The sequence below is a fragment of the Lepisma saccharinum genome, chromosome 20 (assembly GCF_977018435.1).
Source record: "Lepisma saccharinum chromosome 20, izLepSacc3.1, whole genome shotgun sequence".
Classification (NCBI taxonomy): Eukaryota; Metazoa; Arthropoda; class Insecta; order Zygentoma; family Lepismatidae; genus Lepisma; species Lepisma saccharinum.
In genome coordinates this window covers 62,105,424-62,113,470 of record NC_139248.1, presented here as the reverse complement: position 1 = coordinate 62,113,470, position 8,047 = coordinate 62,105,424, and positions in this window count along the sequence as shown.

Genomic DNA, 8,047 nt, shown 5'->3' with positions numbered 1-8,047 from the left:
GCTCCCGCAGCGCACTGTAAAAAAATATGAATTTTGATGCAAGGTGAGAAATCAAGGATGAATTGAATAACAACGATTAAGGCCACTATACGCGTTGCAGCTATCTGGAGAGAGATTTTGGACCTACTCTTTCTGGAAGCTCTTGCATCGCCACCATCGTTTTTCAGCTATTCTCTGTCCGAAACAGAGCAGTATCGATGGCTAGAAACTGCAAGCACATGCGATGAGAGCCAATAGCAAACAACAACAACTATATCCTTTTCGCTGGTCGAATTGCAGCCGTGCAGGGCTCTTGCGTGTATGAATACTTTTAAAATATATGTTAAATATTATCATATATAAATTATATGTATTATGAAATATATACAAAAGAATTCATTTGATACTTTTTTATGTATCAGATATTTAGATAATAGCAAACTAATTTCTTTGCCAACTTGTTAAAAATGTCAATGAATTACAAAATAGTTGAAATGGTTTATTAATAAGTGTCGAAATGTGGGGGGGGGGGAGTAATCACCGCCACTGAGAGACAGACATTATTGCGGGTGTTTTCGATATTATCATTGTTGGGTTAATAAAAGAACATATACAGTTTATTCCGAGAAGTTTATTGTGCTTATCACTCGGACGAACACAAGTGCTGAACAAATAAAGAAAAAACGTATTCGAGAACCAAAACAGTTGAACACCGATAGTGCAGCTTCACACAGTCTACAACCCATGTAGTATATCAACTCTTGAATTCTCGTTTATCCACCTTATATATTTATTGACAAAAAAACATCCTACAATCCTTTGTAAAATACATTTGAGGTCAAAACTAATTGCTTATCTTAGTTGTTATCACAAAACCCTCCCCAGACCCCAGCAATTTTAGGTGGTGGATTTTTAGGACAAGATTGTTGGTGGGGGAAATTGCTCCACGATTTCCTACACTGCTGCTACCCATCGTCATTGCTTCCCCAACTGTCTTCACGGTGTTGAATCAACAGCGGGGGTCGAACCCGGAACCATTACACCATTCAGATAAACAGGAGCTCCCAGGAATAATAAGACGAACACCATTACATTTAATTCTTTGAATTCGTCCACAGCAACTGTTCTCCTTTCTGATGTGTAAGCCAGTCAAGCATGCCCCTAGCGTTACACACACGGGCTACGGTTCCACACATGCCCCCTCCCTGTTTTTTGTTCTTCGCATTGTGCCACCGTCTCCTTTGTGGGTCACGTAGCAACATAAGATTAGCATTCAGCAAAGAAAGGTCTATCAATTCCGACGTCGGGCACAATAAATCCGACTTCTTTAAGCTTTTTGTTGGCTTGCCCAGCCAAAAGGGTAGTTGAATACCATTCATGTTATACACGACAGAAGATAGATAAACGTCAGCCAGGTTGTAAGGTATCCTGCTCATGTATTAACCATGACGGACAGAAAAGCATGCCGCGTGCATATACATATATCCGTGTCTTTCCCTCCCCTTTCCCTTGAAAAGGCCGACGGGAACAGTGTCGCCACAACCAGAAACTAAAATTTCCCTTTCTTGCGCAAAATTTTCCCTTTTGTAAAAAAAAAAAAAAAAAAATTGAAATCGCGATAACAAAATTTAATCACCAATTATTATTATTTGAGTTTGTTGTTTTTAAGTTCATTTTGTACACAGAAAGACTAATCGGAACTGGACCTACAGTTTAAAGTGGGATCCGAACCTCTATGAGCCTCCGCCGGGTATCGAACACGGGACCCCTTGATTATGATGACGTCACCACTACGCCATCATTTCCTCTGTAAAATATTTGGACTTACTGAATGGCATAACAATCTTGGAATAATGGAGATTTTCGATAGTAAATTGTAAGTTTCAAATTTCATACCTACTGATTACCACGGCCGTAGGCAGGGAAAATTTTCGGGGGGGGTTCATTCATAATTATTCCCATGGGCGTCGCCAGAAATTTGAATAATAGAAATAATAACAATAATTGTACAATAATTATTAAAGTTTCATAATAATAATAAAACAATTTTATTCCATAATAATACTAATAATTATTATTATTATATTATTGTTATATCCTTGAGGGGGGCTTACTCAATCCAGCAGATGAGTGAATATCCAGCACAAGTTTCTTTTTGTTTTTTTACGTTTCATACAGTGTGTACTGAAATGCACAATTATTATACTTCGTCATTAAACTTTAGACACCTTCAGGAAAAAGCTTTAAAAGTTAGATGGAAATTTTAGTCATAAAGTTTTTGTTGTTTAACTTTAAAATTACATTTTTGGAATTTTGAAAAGTGTGGAAGCAGTTATTCTCTTTAAAAGCTTAGCCTGGTGCATGGATTGTAACCTCAATCGCGAACGTAATGTGCTACGAAACTGGAGATCCTAGGTTTGAACTCCTATCAAGGGGGATTTTCGACTTTATCGGACAGGGAATTTAAAAGCTGGAAAGGGAATTTTGGGACAATCATAAGGGAATCGTCAGTCTATATTCCTTGTGACGCAGGAACAACACTGGAAAGAGGACAGCAGAAGTGAAAATGGAGGGGTCGCGGGTGGGCTACGATTCCGAGAATAAATCCTGTTCCACTCAACTTTCAGAATTCCAAATGTATGAAAATTCTAGCTCGATCGTTTCAACATTGTCTCCTTGTATTTTTTTGATGCTTCGGAAAAAAAATTGAAAATTTGTTACAGATTTTGGTTTCTGAACTTCCATTAATCCAACATGTCAGAAGTTTCGGGGGGGGTTTGAACCCTAGAAACCCCCCCTCTAAATACGGCCATGCTGATTACGCAGAAAACAAAGCCAATTTATTTCATGCTTCATTTAGCTTGATGTAAACCGCGAATCTTCAAATGTCCTTACAATGTCAATGTTTTCATTAAGAAATCCCTCTTTACCTACAACTAGAGGGAAATTTTCCCTGTGTCGAGGGAAATTTTCCTGCATGTGGCAACACTGCACGGGAACAGACCTTATCAGCATTCTCTCGCTGCTGCCACGGCGAGTGCTTGAAATGCAAGCTGTGTGGTTCCCGGGACAGGTGATGGATGGTCGACGTCACTGTGGTCCAGAGTCTACAATTCGTCCTTACTGACAGGTAATGACGTGGAGATGAAGGGGGCTTCTTGTTTCAAGTCACCTCCGACTCGAAACCACTTTGCGACTGATGTCTTCTCCCCCCACTCCCGCTGCAACCAGCCTGCGCGAGAGGTCATTTGTCTGCGCAACAACAGTTTCGGGGGGAGGGGGAGGGCTCGGGTCAGTGTTCTCCGATTTTGTAAAGCTTTTAAAGAAAAAAATTCCCACTCTCATCGACAAAATTTCCCGTCTTGTACAATTTTCCCACCAACAAATCACGACCACACAAAACACGTGATATGACGTAACGCAATTCGTTATAGATATAGAATTATTAGCCCTGAATATCTTCATCAAGAAGGGCCAGAAAAATATTTCGATCATCTAAAAAACTGCCATTATACAGTTGCCAAACACCTTGAGTGGTCGACCCAAGATGTCGCCACCATAGGAACAGGGGTCGAGCCCTGAGTGTTTCATTTAGGTTTCATCCCCATTCACCCTCGAAGTGGTAGAAAAATTGTAAAATAATAATACTAACAACAAAAATTAAAGTCTACAACAAGAATTCAAAGAAACCTTTGCCTTCGTTATTAAAACCTTTGTTTCTGATTGTGCAAAAAATAGACTGTTAAATATGAGAATTAATGAACAAAATAGAATTCCCATGTACAATTAGCGTAAAATACGTTCGTGCCCTGACTCACTTCCGGTTGTGTCTGATGAACCAAATTTATGTATCCTCTCGTTGTGCAAGTTACAAGTATGTATCTACTAAGGACACAGCCGAGAAGAATTCCTAGTTTCCTGATATGTCGCTAGGTGTCTCTGTATCGTGTCGGGCCAGGAAAACTATTTTCATGCCAAACTCCAGGCCACTCTTAAGGTATGAATATTACAGAAGGTGAACCTATATTGGAGAATGGAGCCTTCAGAGTTACAAGCTGTGATCAAATACCTGCCGTTGAAAGATCAAACACCTTCAGAAGCCCACAATGATATGATGCAGACATTGGGGGATAAAGTACCTTCATATTCCACGGTAACGAAGTGGCATAAGAATTCGGCTGGGGTTGTGAGTCATTTGAAGATGAACAACATACCGAAACACCATCAACAGCCAATACCCAGGAAACTATCGATCGTGTGCAACAACTAATCAACACTCATTTACCACTAGGACACTTGCTGACATTGTTGGCATATCAAACGGCAGCATTCATGCACTTTTAACTGACCACTTGGGATCAAATGAGTAAAGCGAAAAGCTTTTACGGGACGATCTGTTCTTGCACGACAATGCTCCTAGTCACACGGCAAGTATAGCAACGGCGGTTATCCAATCCTGTGGCTTCAAAAGCTTGCAACATCCACCATATTCCCCAGATCTGTCCCCGAGCGACTACTACCTGTTTCCTAAACTAAAAGAAGTACTGCGTGGTAAGAAATTTCATAATGATTCTGATGTCATGGACGCTGTGGAGGGGTGGTTACAGATTCAAGACAGAACATTTTATTCGACTGGAATTGAAGCGTTAGAAAAACAATGGCGTAAGTGTCTGGCACTCGGATGGGACTATGGCAAAAAGTGATAGAATACATTTTCCGACACCATTACCGGAAGTGGGTCAGAGTACGAACTTATTGTACGCCCCTCGTAGTATATAATTCGTCCCTTCCATCTCCAGGTGCCCTTCCTACTCCCCCTTCCGAACCCACATACATCCTGCACATAAAGTTATTTCAAGTAAAGTCTACCTCGGTTTGGTTCTGAAATATAGTTCCTTTTCTGGTGTAATTTTGCCCACGAATACATTTGTATTGGGTGTGCAGCTCATAGCATGAGGTTCCAAATCTTGAATATAACGGCTACGTTGGTATGGGTACAACACATGCCTTATAAGCGCACTATTCCTGTACAGTTCCCATTCCAACAACCAATAGGATTATACAGTGGGCGAAGAATTAATTGGCCCAGTAGGTCTAGAATTGTAGAATAGGCGGAACTTTTGCATTGGCCAAGAGATGGCAGCACTTTCAATCTGGCACTTCAGGCAACTTTTAACGACTATTTTAAAAATATATTTACAGCGCGCACAGCAGTACATCATAATCATTACGTATTATTCTGAAAGATAAAATGTTTGAATTAAAATTGATTCTCTTTTCGTACATATCTTAATGCTAGGCCTATAACATGCATGAGGGTGCCTGTTTAAATTAAATATTCAAAGCGATTACCATCGTACACTAGATGGCAGTGCGACTCAAATGCCAAACAAACATAACTTTTAGTAGCACAAATAAGGAATATTTCGATTGTAATTAGTGAAAAAATGTGTTTTATTATCCTTCGAAAGATGTGTGAATATTGAAGTTGTAAGGAAGATCAGAAAATGAAATGTGTTGAATACAAGTGAAACTCCCATGATAAATATTTTTATTCCAGACTATATAAAAAAAAAAAAAAAAAAAAAAAAAAAAAAGGCGTAGTTAAAGAGCTGGGTTGCCTTTCCGGAAGGAACAAGTGACACCGCGATTCATATTGTGTTTCGTAGGCGGGAAATAGAAAAGTGTAGTGTGTGGGGGAAAAAAAAAAAAAAAGTGTTTAGTGGTTGAAACAGTGTAGTGAACGTGCCCAGCAGCAGAAGTCAACCCCCCCCCCCCAACCTATGAAATTTCGTGTAAATAGTGTTTTGTAGTGTCAAGTGTCCCAAGTGAAAAATCGTGTCCAAAGAGTGAGGGGAAAAAAAAAAAAAAAAAAAAAAAAAAAAAAAAATTGTGACGCGTGTAGTGTAAAAGTGCAATGCAGAAGGAAGGGTAGCAAGTTGTAGTGTGTAACGCGTCAGTGTTACCGTCGACCAGCGACAGGAGAGAAGAGAACGCACACCTACTGTCAGTGCCCTACCATCACCTCCCCCCCACCGACCGCACCAGCGGAGAAAAAAAAAAAAAGTGAAGAAAGAGGGAAAAAAAAAAAAAAAGAAACAACTCATATTAACGACAAGGACAGTGTGGCGATGAGTGTGTAGTAGTGTAGTGCAAGAGTGCAACAAGTGAGCGTTTTTTGTGTAACGAGACGGTGTGGAACAGTATTAGCTAGTCTACGTCTGCGACAGGTGAGAGGAGAGTGTGCAAACTTTGACAGAAACCCCCCTCCCCCCTCTCGGTCCGGCAGGGCGAGCGGAATAAATTACCGCGAACAGCATCAGCGGAGGAGGTAAAGTGAACAAAGGCGATATCTCACACTAACAACAAGGAAGATACTGGACACCGGGCAAGCGAACGTTGCCTGCTGTAACGGAACCACGTGCGAGAAAGAGGAGAGATAGAATCAAGGGGGATAAATAGACTGATCATCGAATAGAAAGAAAAAGAGGTAGAACTGAAAGAGGAAAAATGCGTACAAGAGGTGGTTTATCAAGAGGCAGAGGTCAACAGCGGTGGACAGGCACACGAATGCCCCAGAACGACCCAGAATCAACACCGGACAGACCAACGACGCCTGCAAAAGCGAATGGGATCCAGCCCAAGAACACAGCCAGTGAACATTCCTTCGACCAACAATTAGATGCGCTATTACAAGAATGCCAGGAAAAGATCAACAATAAAGCGAACAGCAAGAACAAAGTGGCATGTGCAGACACAGACAGAGACAATCTACCAACTCCCAGCACGACGAAGACCAATACACGCACACTGGCAAACCAAAAACACGGAAAACCAAGTGAAGCAGAAAGCGATAGCGAATCCAGCACCACAGAAGAGGACGACCCAGAGGAGGGAGAATTCCTGACACCAAGAAAAACAGTGAAGCCGGATATACAAGGAACAGTTGAGCAGGATTTCTTCCACCCAAACAGATTCGCTCCTCTAACACAAGACGAAATACAAACAAGGCCTGACACAAGGAGGACAGGCAAACCACCTCCTGTTTTCATATATGATATAATATCGAAGTACACCTTCATATCTACACTCACGCCAAATCTCGACAATCCGCAAGTACATCCCACAGCGGAGTACATTAAAATATCCTGCCGCAACTACAGCGACTACGACAAGATGATAGCTTTTCTGCGACAAACGGGAAGGTCCTTTTCCACCGGAGTCCCAAAGGCAGATCGGCCGATGAAAGTGGTCATCCGACGCCTACCATACGACACGGACCCAAAGCACATAGAGGAAGCACTCAGAGACGAGAATTTCCCGGTAATCCAAGTAACCCAGATGTCAAAGAAAGACAACTTAAGCAACGAACGGGTAAAATTGCCACTGTTCCTCGCCGCATTCCAACGGTCTCCAATAACCAAGGAGATGTACGACGTCACACGCCTTCTGCATATGCCTGTCAAGATAGAGACGTACCAAGCAAGGGATGCCCTGCAGTGCTACAACTGCCAGAGAATAGGCCATGGTCAGCATACTTGCAATGCGACACCAAGATGTGTCAAATGCGCAGACAATCACCATACGAGGGAATGTCCAAAAACAGATCGATCTACACCGGCCAAATGTGCAAACTGCAGCCAGCCACATCCAGCCAACTTTAGAGGATGCAAAGCCTTCCAACAATACAAACAAACAAAGGCGAACTACAAACCTCCAAAACCCACAACAGAACCAGCAGCCCCTGATCACAACCAACCAGTAAAGAAATTGCCGCCAGTTCCGGCATGGCCAGTCATGAAAAACAAAACAAAAGAAACCCAACCCGATGTACCCCAGCCAACCACGTCAGCGGAGAGCACCACACAAGCTGAACAAAATACTGTAGCTTCCACACCGGCAACGACGTCTACAAAAGGAACCCTCGGCGATGACATAAAGAAAATATTAACTCTCATCAATGGCCTGGATATCCAAAAAATTCTCCAGCACATCAAAAATGGATTCGAAAAACTCCGATCAGCAGACGACACTCCGACCAAAATCACGGTGTGCATTGAAACAGTCA